Raw genomic sequence first — 15,506 nt, forward strand, 5'->3', positions numbered from 1 at the left:
CATTCGCCTTTTTTACCATTACCACGTTAGCTAACCAAGTTGGGAATTCAATTGGTTCTATGAAACTAGAATTCTTCAGTTTTTCAACTTCGCCCCGAACGGCTTCATACTTTTCAATGGAGAAATTTCTCCTTTTACGTATCCTTGGTTTCACCTTCGGATCTATCCGAGTTTATGCTCTGCGACAGACCCGATCGATTCCCGGCATGTCTTCAGCGAGACCATGCAAATATGTCTTTATTCTGTTGAAGAAATAACTTCAACTCATCTTTGAATTCCTCCAGCTGTTCAGACCCGATATAAGTAATCTTCTTCTTATCCTCGGAACATAGTTGGATTTGCTCCAGCTTCTCCACTGGTTCGGGCCTTTGCATTTCTGCCTCTTCCGGATCGTCTCGAACTTCTATAGGTATGGCAGTCACCTTCCTCGGGCCCTCCTTGTCTTTTAAATAGGCAACGTAACATTGCCGAGAGATCCTCTGGTCAGAGGAAACTTGACTAATTCCCATATCAGCCGGAATTTCATCTTCAGGTATTTTGTCGAAACAATAGCACCTATCTTGGATAAAGATGGTCGCCCGAGGATAACATTGTAAGCTGGCAGCTCCCGAACCACCAAAAAATTGATTCGGACGGTTGTTTCCTTAGGAAAACTTCCAATAGATAAGTCCAACTGGACAGATCCTTCGGCCACCGCAGACGACCCTGCAAAACCATATAGATGCGTGGATGAAGGCTCCATCAAGTCCTCATCCACCTTCAGTTTTTGATACACTTCATAAGAAATTAGGTCAACTGCAGACCCTGTATCAACCAAAACTCTATGCACTTCCCGACGTGCAATCTCTACCTTGATGACTATGGCGTCATCATGAGGTACACAAACGCCTCTTTCATCCTCCTCGCCAAAGGTGATAGAATCTTCACCATTCAGCTTCTTTCGCTTCTGCGTCTCTCCGGTTCCGACAAATTTGGATTTTGTCTTCAAACTGCGGAGTTATTCGGGCTCTGGTCCTTCGAAAATGGTAAGGATAGGTGACTGAGTAGCTTCAGTCACCTCCTTGCCCTTCTTAGACTTTGGAGCCTCCCTTGATCGTTCTTAACTAACCGAACGATCCCTTTTAGGAGCAGCCGCGCGTGGCTCACGTGGCTCCTCCCTCCTTCTGCTAACAAAATTGGACAAGTGTCCCTGAGATTAGGGGCGGAGCCAGGATTGAACATTGGGGGGGCCGAATGTATGTGGGCCAATGTGGGACCCATTGTAGGTCCCGTATCATAATATAATATTATATTCTAATGTGGAGTTTACATTAAAAATTAGGGAAATTAATAGAAAATTCGTGAGTGAGAGAGAGAGAGAGAGAGAGAGAAAGGAATAATTTGAGAAAGAGAGAGTGAATACCTGATGTGGAGAAGATTAGGAAAATTTCAGAATTTGCTAACTACTTCAATATTTTGTGAGACGTGTGAGAAAAAAAGAGAAAAAATAGGAATAAAATAGGAGATTCATGAGAGAATAAATAGAAATTAAAATAGGAGAGAATATATAAGGAGAAATTCATGGATCGTGAGTTATTTTTTAATTATAATTTAACTTTTTATTCCTTAAAACTAGGGATTTAATGATAACCATTAGATAAAGATTATGAATGACATTTGTACCCATCATCTTTATCTTAAATTTTAATTTTTAATTTTTGGAGGGGGGCCAAATAGTGGTATTTCACATTTAAAGATAGAGAGATAAGGAAAAAAACAAGGATGTTTACAATTTCAAAAAATCCGGGGGGGCCATGGCCCCCTCCGGTCCCAACGTGGCTCCGCCACTGCCTGAGATATTAATCTCTCAATATCTGCTTTCAGATGACGACAGTACTTTCCCTAATTTGTATAATGACCATAATCCTTGTGGAATCGGCAATACTTTTCTCGATCCTGCTGCTCCCCAGGTTTCAAAAGAATTTTAGGTGGCCACTTCAAAATATTTTTCCTTCCGATGATATTTAGAATATCAGCCCGAGGAACATTCAATGGAGTATATTCACTTTTACTGGGAGACCTCTGGCGCCAAGCCTGATATTTTCCAACCCGATCATGGACATTTTTCTTTGGCTCCTGTCGCTTCTGCTCAGGAGCCTTCTGTTCCTTATTGGAGACTTTGTTATCTCCTTGGCGCGCATCTAGTATCTCCATGACTTCGGCCCGTTTCTCGGCATCTCTGTACCAACTCAGCCTAAGTTGCAGGCATATCATGTAGTAATAACTCCAGGAGTTTCCGGTTAGTGAGTCCAGTGAATAGAGCAGTTTTGGCTACTTGCTCATCCAAATTTTCTATCTCCATCGTTACTTTGTTGAGTTTTTTCAGAAACTCTCTGATTGATTCGCTCTTTCCTTGTCTAACAGTAAACAAGGTTTCTTCCGTTTTCTTGACTTGTATTCCACTCTGGAATCGCCCTATGAATTTGCGTGCCAATTCATCAAAATTTACGATCCTTCCAGAGGGGAGGTTCGAAAACCACTTTTGTGCTGCTCCGGTTAAAGATGAACCAAAAACCATGCATAAAATTTCGTCGAATTACTCGAAAGCGCCATGGTCCATTGATAATAGCCAATGTGGGCCGTTGGATCTCCGGAGCCATCGAATGTAGAAAAGGTAGGCAAACGAAAGTTATGGGGAAACTGATATCCCGCAAATGGCTCGGCAAAGGGGGTCTTCCGAATGACTGAGTAAATATTCTCAATCATCCTGCCTTTAGCCAACTGCCCTAACTTCTTATTGATGTTGGCCAATTCCTGACCAATCTGGGTCGGGTGATCTTCAGTGATATGATCACGACCTCGATTAACACGATCATCACGTGCTATTCGATCATCACGAACAGCCGGTCCTTCCCAAACATTCGCTCGTCGCGAACTGCTCGATCATCGGGACCGGTTCTTTTGACAATTGGTGAGTGAGTTCTCACCCCTGTGTCCAACCTTGTATTTGAATCAGTTGTACTTTCCTGCGGTCTGTCGAACCTATCGTCCCGCCTAGGTTGATCGTCAATTCTCCTAGGTCCTCAGTCACCTTCACGAAAGTTCTGACCGATATTCCAGTCTTCAACCAATCTTTGATCACGCGGTTGATCACGTGGTAACGCGCGCCTCCCTGGATCACGATGGTCAGGCTCTTGCGGTAACACCACTCGTCTGGTGAGCATGCGGAGTGCTTGGCTCACCTCCAAGAGTTGAATCTTTACTTGATTCAATTGATCTTGGAATGTATCAGGAGGATTATGTCCTCCCTGACCACCATCTACTTCGATAGGATTTTGGCTTCCCTGGGGAACATCTGGATTATTCACTCCAGGGATCTGAACACCGGAATCGCGCTATGCAGCGGCTGCTGCCAATCTAGTCACCATGGCTTTACAAGTCTTTCCCACAGACGGCGCCAAATGATGCGTCCAAAATCTGCTCAGCCCTTAGATCTCCTCGTGATGACCTGCAAAACGAAAGCGTCAGATGTGGCCCGACCGGCGGGGGTTGGGAGTCCACCTCCGAAGGCTAAGTCAGTTGATGAACTTAATCACAAACGGCTCTGCTAGAAGCACAGAGCTAAGGAATAAAGAACTGGGAAAGGTGATCTAGATCGTAAGCCTCTGATAGTTTACGTCTACCAGTATGTATCTGAATCTGAGTCCCTCACCTCGTATGGCAGTGAGGTTTATATAGAATGTACCTTCGAATCTCCTTCTTTGGATGCACTTGAGCCTTCTTCGGGTAGTCGTTGGATCTTAACAGTTAGATCCGTTGAGCGAACTTCTACTAATTTGGACTAGTAGAGGACTCCTGAGATAACCTTTAGGTTATGCGATGATTATCCCTTCGATAATGATTAGCCGCAGCCGTCCATTTGAGTCTGCCATCATTAGGGTAATTAACCTAATTCATAAGTTGAATTAGGGCGTGCTTGTAGCTGAATAAGTTTTCTTCCTCAGCAAGCCATCTTCTGGATCCGGTTCGCTCGGGAGCGAGTCGATTTCCTTTGTCTCGACCGGGGTCGAGGGTCGAACCAGGTATGAACCCGGTTCAATCATATTTTCTCCATATCAATATTAGATCCGATTCGGAAGGGTATTGAGACCAAGTAACACGTGGTAGCAATGTGGGTTTGTGGGCGCTCAAGACCGGTAACCAACCCGTGAGTGAACGATGTAAATCCTTTGGGGCACATAGATTCTAAAAGTTGCTTTGTTTGATAATCGATACCCTCATAAATCATTTGACATAAATGCCATAATTCTATACCATGGTGAGGGCATTCTTGGAGAAGGCTTTGGAACCTCTCCATTACCTTAGCAAATGACTCATTGGGTTTCTGACGAAATTGAAGAATGTCATTTCTTATTTTATTCGTCTTGGAGAAAGGAAAGAATTTCTTCAAGAATAGGACAATAAATTGTTCCCATGTGGTAATGCTATCCCTAGGTAAGCTATAAAGCCACTTTTTGGCTTTGTCCTTTAATGCAAATGTAATAAACCGTAGTCTTATGGCATCATCAATGAGTTGTTGTATCTTCATAAGGACACAAACCTCCTCAAACTCCTTAAGGAACAAATATGCATCTTGATTAGGTAACCCATGAAATTGGGGTCACATAGATAGATAATGCGATTTAAGTTCAAAATTATTACCCCTCACATCAAGTAAACGTATACAGGAGGGTTGTGCAGATCGAGTTGGATAAAATCTATCTCTAAGACTCTTAGGTGGAGGTAGGTCTTCCTTGGTCGAGGTAGACACTCGAACAATTCTATTTATAGAATCACGAGTCCAAACACACATGCACTAACCACCTAATCCAATTAATGGCTCTTATGAAATAAAATTTTTTTTTTTTTTTTTTTTTTTTTTTTAATAAAGTAACTAAAGAATAAAAGAAAATAACAAAAACAAAAGGGAAAGTAGTGAATTTCCCACCACAAAGATTGAAACAATGATTCCAAAGCTGTAAGTTTGCCGTATAGTTGAGCGTTGTATAGGTTTGACAGCAAGGGAATCCGTATAGTCTTCGGAGCCACCTACAATCGAATCCTAGGGATTCTGTAGTAGAGTGGGGACTACTATACGTTTTTGTTTCTACTCAAGTTAAGAGTAATATCTTTGAATTTTTTTTTTCTTTTTTCACTTCGATTTACCTAAGAATGAGAAAAATAAAGTGGACTAATACCTCCCCGGCAACGGCGCCAAAAACTTGTTTGTGAAATTAAAAGTAATCGCAAGCGCACGGTATCGTGTAGCTAATGGGTCGATCTCAAGGAGATATGCCACCTTAGAATTAACTTCTTAATGATAATGCGAGAGTGCAATGATTAAAATTTGTTAATTACTTAATTAAACTAAACGAACGGTTCTAATCCATACATCTAATGCTATTGAATTGAAATGAAAATTAAAGCAAACATAATCAACGCATAATTAATAAAGGCTGAAAAAAATGCGAATAATAAATAGAAATAAAAGTGAAGTGATCCGAGTGTCAACTCTGGATCTAGGGGAGGGGAGTATAATTATAATGACTTTGATCGTGGACCCTTTTCCGTAGCTTACAGTCCACCAATTGGGGGAACGGATATTAGAGAAAAAGAAATTACTGAAAAGAAATAATTAAGGCAATAAAAGGAAAGGGAAACCTTAACCAAAGAGAGGCAATACCGTAGGCATCTCTGATCAAGGACCCAGGGGAAGGGAGAACAATAATAAATGCAGAAAGTATATAACAGAGTACTAAAAGGAAAGGGAAACCGTTACCAAAGAGAGGTATGACTGTAGGCATCTCTGATCAAGGACCCAGGGGAAGGGAGAATAATAAATAAATGCTGAAAGTAAATCCTAAATTAAGAATATGGAGGGGTAGATAGAAGCGGGAATGGAGGGAGGAGAGAAGATTATTGAAGAAGGTTACTTACTTGCGAATTGAACAAACGATTCGAATCTCAACCAACCCTAACAACCAGATCTAGATCTAGATCATTATGCAATTGCTAGACCTAGAGAAAAATGAATCTTAAAACTTGAAACTTGAAACTTGAACTTGAATTGCATTACATAGAAAAATTAAACCTAAACATTCAATCTAGAAATTTAAATCTCACAATGCAAGCAAAGAAAACTAGAGAAAGCCTAAATAAACTAGAGAGAGAAGAAAGAGTGCTTATACTAAGCTCTAAAAAACGTTCTCCCTTGATGGAGTATGCTCTCCTTTTATAGAGTTTACATAGGATATGAATCTTGACAGAATTTGAATCAAACTCAGGGTTTCTATCTGACTCAATCAATTAGGGTTTTGACGTACTAATCGGACAGACTTAGAGAGATCAAATGCACAATTCCACCGTTGGATTTGAGGATCAAGAAGTCGTGAATCTCTCCTCAAAAAATCAACTCGATCGGACACCGGATGACCGTTCAATGAAGGGCTTGATCGAAATTGAACAGAGACATTCAAAAACGGGATTTTTCCTTCCTCCTTATCTGAATATAATTCTTTTTCCTCTTTTTCTTTCTTTAATCAAATCCCAAATAGGAAATAAGATATTGAGGTATGCAAAGACTCTTTCTCCATTTGGACTCTCTCAATAATATCTCTGTAGATTTGACTGATAATTTATAATCTCAGCCGTAGATCGAATTTGCCTTCTTTATCTCTTAAATATTTTGGAGTTGGTCCATAATCACATCTTTAGCCCATCATGCTCCAGATCATGCCCATTTTCGCATTTGAGAATTTGAATGGACCTCTTGACATGTAAAATTTGCATGATTCATATCCAAAACTCCAAATATTTGCTTAAATATTGAAAAATCCTAAAATCTGCAAAAACAACATAAAACCCAAGGTAGCTCCACTCTAAGTGTGTAAAATGCATGCTTTATACCCTAAGGTTTCACACATAAATGTGCTCATCGGACATGAATCACATTGTGGGGGCCATTCATTGGTAGGGTTGCAAGTAATAGACTTGGGCTCATGGGCACTCAAGACGGTGTGTAATCCGTGAGAGGACATGAGAGCTTCCCGTTTATTATTTGTGGATGACCAATAGGGTTGATGAGTCCATAGTCCGAGTTGGTTGTAGCCATATGATACGCTGACTATAGTGAGAAGGATACTAGAAAGGATCCTGAGAGGAGAGAAATGGAAGTATTTGACTCTGACTTGATATAACTAATTAGATGACTTGCATTTGGCTAGGTTTAACCTTGACATGTGCCAATACTCAGACCAATGGTGATGTGAGAGAGCGGTGACCTAAATCCCATCCAAGGTATGTCCGAGAGGGATGCAGGACCCAATTACCACTGGAGAACCTAAGATACCGAGATGGTTGAGGACCGAGATGGTTGAGGGAGAGTGATTTGAGACCTACCTAGAGGAGTATGGTGCTATGACTTAAAGCATGTCTGCCAATAGAGACCAGGATACATAGAGTTGGATTCATACATGCATTGTCTGTCTCATATCATCTTGCATCATGTTATGTTTTCCTATCATATTTACTATGTCATTGTGGATATAACTTGCTTTGCTGAGTTCTTTTGAATTCACTCATTTTTGCAAATATCTTTGTTAGACTATCTTGCAGGTATTGACGAATATGAAGGCCAGTATTATGAAGCACAAACTGATGACACATACTACTCCCAAGCTGGTGGCTACGGTGACTACGAAAGGGAAGAACTCATAGGTGAAGACGTATCGCGTTAGGATTAGTCGCACTCATGTGCTAGTTACTTGCTATTTGGATTCTGAGACTTATACTTTTAGAATTTGTACTTAGAAGTTAGAAGAGACAGTTTAGTTTGATTACTTCTTTTCTTTTCCTTTCATTTTGGGAACCAGTTGTAATCTTTTCTTTTAATTTCGAGCTACATTCCGTTGTGTTATGTGGAGTGATTTTCCGTACACTCTACATGTGATTATTATGTTGGTATCATTCTTTCCACACTTTGATTATATTGTTAATCTCTTCATCTTATATTGATATCTCTATATATGTAATGTTACATTGATTATGTCTTGTTCATGATTATATTATAGTAAATGTGGGAGGTTGGTTTCCTTGATACTTGATCTTCGGGGCTGTGGATCACACACTCGGGTATGCCAGGTAGGGTACCGACTGGGTGGATGTGACAATTAGTCAACCTGAGTCTAAATCGTTAGCCCAAACCGTTAGTTAGCTCAAATCCAAACTGCACCAAACCGAAATCGGCCTAAAATTGTTAGTTTGCATAGGGGCCATATTTGGGCTTGGTGTTTTTCAATCCAAAACCGTTAAGTCTAGCCTAAAACCACCCCAAATAGCACAATTGACACCCCTACCTTCATCGTGTGGGTCGGGTAGTTCCACTAAAAATGAAAATGGTCTTAGATGATGTGATATAAGGGTGTCAATTGTGTAAGGAAACGGTGTAAACCATATTGAACTCTGCCATTTAAGTCGCACCAAACCACACTATTCAAAATTCGGTATGATATGTACCAAAAATCGATTTTGATACTATATAGTATCAGTTTCAGGTACTATACCATCGATATATACCAAAATTGTTCCAAATTACCGATTTACTGTGACAAACAGAATTTCGTACTAATTAGGGGGTTATTTATGTAATTCTACAGTTAAAAATAAGGCTAAGTAAGTTGTGAGCTAATTCTTCATCTTCATCTCTTCTCTCTTGACTCTTCACTCTTTGAGTCTCTTTGACTCTTTAAGATGAGATGAAGGACTTTGTTCTATCATGTTTTTCATCTTTAAGAATCCACTGCATTGAGAATTCTCTCTGGTGGGAAGGCCACTGATTATACACCCTGTGAAATCCACTCAAAACCCTAATTCGGAAATCCTTAGTGAAGATCCCATTTTGGAAACCTTGACTAACTTTTAAAAAAGAGGTAATTTGAATGATGATGGACTGGGAAGGTGGACCATGACTATAGTGATGACAACCTTGGAAGGTCCTACACAGCATTGTAAGACTCTTTTTTAAGTTGGAAAAGGACCCAAGTGGAGCTTGTGGCTTTCGGAGACCAAAGGATCATTTTGATCAAAATGCATTGCCTTGGTCACCCTGGGCGACCAAGCCAAGTGACCAAGCTAGTCCTTGAGACAGATTTGGTTATTTTTGGAAAATTAGGTTTCCAGAGCCCTATATATACAAACTTTGATCTAATTCAAACAACTATGCCTCTAAGCTATTGGAGAATGTGACAAGAACCCTAGAGCTCTCTCTTCAAGGCCAAAGAAGAGACACAAGCATCCATGAGAGTTTCCTCCTTCGAATCATCTTCTATAAGGTTAGTATTCGATCTCATTCTCTCTATATCTATTCTCTCTTTTGTTTCTATCTTTTGTGGTGATTGTGAAGACGGTCTTATGCTACTGTAATGACCTACTTCTTCATCTTCATAGTCTTAGAGTGAATCCCCATTCACTCTATTCTTTCCATGAGGAGCACGATGTGATTTCAGTGTTTAACCTTAGCATGATTTTCATAATCTAATTCTTACTTGAATGAATGGACTTCTAATCTATGCTAGATATATTCTTAGGTTATTCTCTGATAATGATCTATTGTTTTCTTATTCCTAGAGTGGATGGGATTGATCCTAATATGTGATTTGTTAGATCTTCATTCTAATGACCTTATTAGATGCTTAGATCACGATAGATAGTCTCCATATACTATTTTAGAATTTTCCTATTAATTTCGGAGTGATTGGAACTCAAACAAGGAGTTTCCGATCAAAAAAGGCTTATGTCCGTACATAGAGGCTTGGTTGACTGCCTTGGTCGCCCCAAGCAACCAAGGGTGTCTTGGACAACAACTTTATCTGTTTAGACCCTATTTTGACTCCAATCCTTTAGGGTTTAATCCTTGTGATCAATACTTGTTTGTTTAGGTTTTCTTTGGTGATTTCAGACTTATATATCCTTGATCTCTTTTCTTTGGAGTTTACGAATCGAATTCAAGGTGAGTACACTCACAATTGACATGATTACATTCCTTATATTGTAGATCTTGTATGCATGTGTTAGCTACTATTTTAGGACTTTTTCTATAATGTTATACTTTTGTAATTCTAGAATATGTTTCATTATGTTAACTTGCATACTCGTATGAATGTGATCGATTGGAATGGAATGTGTTATGATATATGGAATCATATTTTGATGTGATTGCCTGGGTTGTGGTTGTGGAATGGGGAATGCTTGGCGCTTCTATCATTGGACACTAATGGAGGTGGTATGGGACGCATTCCTATGGTGTCCCTTGGTGCTTTCCATGACTACTGGTTGACATACCTAGGTTTTGTTTGGAAGTGTTTGGCTAGGAATCCCTATCATATCACACCCTATCAGCAGGAGCATTGAGGTCGAGTGACTCATGGCAGCAATGGGGATTTGTGGGTGCTTAATACCTATAGCCAACCCATGAAGGGACACAAATCACATTGTGGGGGCCATTCATTGGTAGGGTCACACATAATAAACCTGGGCTCATGGGCGCCCAAGAGTACGAGAAGCATGAGGGGTCACAAGAGCTTCCTGTTTATTATATGTGGATGACTAATAGGGTTAAGAGTCTACATAGCCGATGAGGAGACAATGACTCTAGGGGGAAAGATGCCAGAAAGGATCCCGAGAGGCGAGGAATGGAAGTATCCGACCCTAAAGTAGATGTGACTCTGTAGATGACGTGCATTGGGCTAGGTATAACCTTGACACGCGCCAATACTCATACCAATGGTGGAGTGAGAGAGTGGTGATCTAAACCCTAGCCATGGAAAGTCCGAGAAGGATGCTAGGACCCAATTACTACGGAGAACCCAAAAGACGTGCTTAAAAGCCATGAGGGAGAGTAATTGAGACTACCTAGAGGAGTACGGTGTCCTATCTTAATGAGTGTCTGCCACGAAAGACTAGCATATATAGAGTTATTGTCTCATATCATATTGCATCAAATTTGTTCTAAATTATTTGTATTTGTTAATTGTGAATTGAACTACTTGCTGAGTTCTTTTGAGCTCACCCTTCGGGGACAATGTTTCTTAGATGACATTGCAAGTATGGAAGAGATCCTGAGCTTCTGTGTAGAGGACCCTTCCTTATACGATGTAGCTGCAGACGCAATGGGAGAAGTTGGTGACTAGTGGCAAGACCTCGAACACCAGTCGGGACTACTATGATGGCATTTGTTGATAGTAGTAGACATCATCTTGTTTGTCGTTGGAAACGTGAGTTGGTTGAAGATCCTAATATTCAAGTGTATAAGCCCAAGGTGAAAAAGGTGAAGGTCGTAGAAGAAAAGGAAGAACCGATGGAAGATGTAGATTAGATATAGACTTCTTGTTTCTTTATTTTATTCGGTTGTAGTACATTAGATTCGATCTACCTTCCGCATTGATTTTAGAGTTTATTTCTACTATATTCCATACTCTGATTTTGTTATGGTATCATTTATTCTGCACTCTGATACTATTTTGGGATCTTCTGAGATCCATTCCTTGATTGTTTCTTAAATTTTTGTTCTTGCTCTTGATTATATTATTGTGCTATGTGCGTCCATGATCTCCTTGAATTGATTTTCGGGGTTGTGGATCACACCTCTAGATATTCCAGATAGGGTACCGGCTAGGGGGATGTAACACAACCAAAGAGATCTTTTCTTCTTATAAGAAACATCAAGAGATGGTCTTTTGTTATGAAAAAAGTTGATAAGGGTTCTTATTGTGATTATTTGGTAGCTATTCTAGTTCATTCATGCAACTGTTTTATTTCTTTAACAAATTTCTCAAACCTTTTAACATGTCTATCTATCTTAGAATAATAGAAATAAAAATCCCTCATCTTATGCAGACGGTGTGGGATTCGAGGGAGTAGATGTGACGTCCTTATCCATAAACAGTGGCAACTTAGTTGTGTTTGTAGCTTACTTGACTAATCAAGTGCCTTTGCATCTCTTTTTATTCCTTCAAACTTGTGTTTCAACAATGGGAATTGGAAACCCAGCAAGAGTTACTACCTCTTATATCAATCCTTCACTTCTCAGTAATCATTGCCAAAAGGGGCTGATTCGAGAGGCGATTAGCAGTGGAGGACAAAACATAGAGAAGAATAGGTTCTTTCATTTCAAAATTATACTGTACCATATTATCATATACCAAACCGTGCCATTTTCTGCATTGCTTTCATATTGAAACCATATCGTACCATTTCTCAAAATATAGTTTCATACCATACCATATAAATTTGGTATGATACCGATACCATACCAAATTATTGATATTGTACCACTTGACATGTGTTTCATTTTTCTTTTTGGTAAGGATGACGTGTTATGTATGGTTTTTATATATAAAGTCTTGTGTATTTGAATATTTTCTAAGGGCATCCAATACTTTAGTTGATGTCGTGGTCTAGAATGCCTTGTCCATCCCATGTATGATAGAATGCTCGCTTTTCCACTCCTTGGTTAATAGGTGTTTTTGCTGCCTGATGTTTCACATGGTAGTTTTAATAAATTATAGGGTAAGAGTATCACTTACCTCCCCCCTCTTAGTTGACCAACACACACTAAGACCCCTTTTTAGTTAGGATAATTTCACTTACCTTCCTTCTTACTTGACAAATGTATCAAACACCTTAATTTTTTCAGTTAAATTTAACTTTATGAAACAAAGAATTTTTATATATATGGAATGAAGATATTACATATGTCGTTTGCAAGTGTCAAACCCACAACCTCTACACTAAGAGGTATGAGTCTTACCGGTCGACCAACCTTGCATTGTCTTAAATTCAACTTTCACTTATAAATATTTTCTAAAACCTCAAATTACCATTGACTAAGGGCCTGTTTAGTTACGTGAATCTAAAGATTTGAAATCTCTGGATTTATGAATACGAGATTTATACCCGTTTGGTTGTGAAAATCTCTAGATTCATGAAATCTAGAGATTCATCTTTTTACACTAAAAATGTGAATCTGTAGATTTATGGGTATGGGGTGAAATCTAGAGATTTCATCTCTACTATTAAAAATGCTAAACATTTGCACATTTATAAAAATCACAAATGAATCTACAGATTTCATTCTGCATATTTGGTTAACCAAACAGTTAATTTTATAAATTATGATTCCATAGATTTGAAATCTCCAGACTCATGTAACCAAAAAGGCCCTAAAAACATGTGATCAAGATTGGAACACCGTAACAAGTTTAGCTGTGGATATATACATAATAAAATTACAAAAACCCAGCCCAAAAGCCATTAATCACATAACCCATGATATCAATAATCTCATTATTAACCAAAACTAATTTTTTCATTCTTTGCTATCAAAAGACGGATCTAATGTCAGACTCTAAAGTATAGACTAGAAAGTCCAAGTATGCACAAACGAGAAACCCAACGCAACTCCACCACTTGGTTTCCTTTCTTCAATTCTTTTTGAACCCAACTCAAGGCCCAATAAGTCCAGCCGGATCCCTGTAATTCCTGACCTTCAAATCATTCTGTTTCGGTTTATCGGTTGAGAAGATAATTGGGATTCAAGATGTTACTAGATCAAAATCCAGCAAAAACCGAATACGCCGAAAATCCCAACCTATTCACATGTCACACCACCTTTTCTTTTAAAAAAGTGATGTGTGAACAGTGTTGTGAGAGATATTTTCCAATCCATTTTTTAAACTTAATGTGCATTAATTGCTTGTCTAGCACGTCACCTTCTTTTACCAATTACCACACGCATGACACAACCACGTGTGTGGTCAGGAAACTTCAACGTGATGCCTTTTTTTTTTTTTTAAGTTTTAACTATTCATTCGAACTTTGTAGAGTTTCAGCTTTCAGCCTTCGGGTTCATTCTCTCTCATTTCTCTCACATATGGGGTTGCAGCGACGGAGGTTAGATAAGAGCTCCTCAAGCACGTGCGACGCTGGTTAGGGTTTTGCGTCGAAGAACATGAACACGTAATACTATTTAAGGCTTGAAGCCATCCGGATGATCGGCCACCAACTCCGGCAAGCGGAAGTCCGAAATAGCGCTTTTTTCTTTCTTCTTCAAGCGTTGCTTAATCACTCACTCCTTCTCCCATCACGTTCGCAAATGGCAAGTGTTTCGTTGACTTGAGGATTTGAATGAAAACGAGGACATCGGTGGCATTTTCGCATATTCGCTATGCATCGCCGATTTTTCGCGATTGTTGGAAAATTCGTTTCGACATCATCTCGGTTCTGAGCAACCTTGAATTTAATCTTGGCAAAGTTTGTTCCTTGGATAATTGATTCAAGATATTATAGATCAAAATAAAACCGAACCTATTGTTAATCATTTGCAAAGCGCATTGGAAAGAGCTGAAGTTCTAAACGGCTTGTCCCACATTGCTTAAACGACCTCAATTTTAATGATTTATATATTCAAAGACGCCAGAGACTCTATGTCGAGGTCGGTAGTGCGAGCTTATAACCCAAGCGGGGACAATAAGGTGACTGAACATCGGGCCATCCCTTGTCGCTGCGCTTGATAGTGGTTCACTGTTGGCACGCCCAATCCAAGCTTGGAGCTGGATCATGGGACCTGGGTGAAGGCTTGGGTCTCATGGTTTCTAGAGTGGAAGGGACTGCGTGAGTCTGGTTTCACAGAGCAACGACAACTTCCCATTCTGAACAGTGGATGGATAACGAGCTGCTGCACTTCGAGCCACCTTGCCTCAAGTGCTGGCTTGAATGGACCATCACCTTTTTGCCTAAATTATATATCTTTCTGAGCTAACCTTGAATTTAATCTTGGCTATACTTTTTCGTGGTCTTAGAAGTGTTTTGAGTGCATGATATAGTGCGAGGGTGGAAATAGCGCTTCGTTTCAGTGTTGCTTTAATGAAGGCAATTGAGCCTGTTAATCGCCGCTACAATTGTTGCAAGAGTAAGTAGCAAGAGCTGGTCTGAGCCTAAGGCATCCCTTTTAGCATCCATTCTTGGACCATTCTATAGGAATTTTTATCACTTCCAGTCCTGACACACTCTTGTTTCATTCAATTCATTGTTAAATGATGAACACCTGTCCTATTCTAATTTTATGGTTAAAAATTTTACGATCCTTAACCATTTCATCCCTAACGTATTTCTCTCATCTCTACTTTCTCCCTCTTCAACTCCGGCAACCCACTCGCCACTAGGACCACCACATGCTATCTCATTTCACTTTTCGTGTTCCTCTCCTGCAGCACCAAGTTCACCTCCACCACAACAAGAGATGTGGACAGCAGATCACAAAAATCATCCAAAACCCTAAAATTAGAATAGGACAGGTGTTCATCATTTAACAATGAATTGAATGAAACAAGAGTGTGTCAGGACTGCCATTTCATCCCTAACGTATTTCTCTCATCTCTACTTTCTCCCTCTTCAACTCCGGCAACCCACTCGCCACTAGGACCACCACATGC

General features: G+C 39.7%; 2 non-coding genes across 2 annotated transcripts; both read left to right on the forward strand.

Moving 5' to 3' along the window:
- The first annotated feature begins 4,289 nt into the window (after positions 1-4,289).
- LOC149011316 (small nucleolar RNA R71) lies at positions 4,290-4,396 on the forward strand. The gene has a single exon (XR_016174874.1). It is a non-coding gene; the product is annotated as a small nucleolar RNA R71 (small nucleolar RNA).
- A 10,104-nt stretch (positions 4,397-14,500) lies between these two features.
- Positions 14,501-14,803, forward strand: LOC149011317 (signal recognition particle RNA). Its single transcript, XR_016174922.1, has one exon.
- Positions 14,804-15,506: the final 703 nt, after the last annotated feature.

Source organism: Hakea prostrata, chromosome 7 (genome assembly GCF_041222555.1).
Source record: "Hakea prostrata isolate BN-2017 chromosome 7, UWA_Hpros_2, whole genome shotgun sequence".
Lineage (NCBI taxonomy): Eukaryota > Viridiplantae > Streptophyta > Magnoliopsida > Proteales > Proteaceae > Hakea > Hakea prostrata.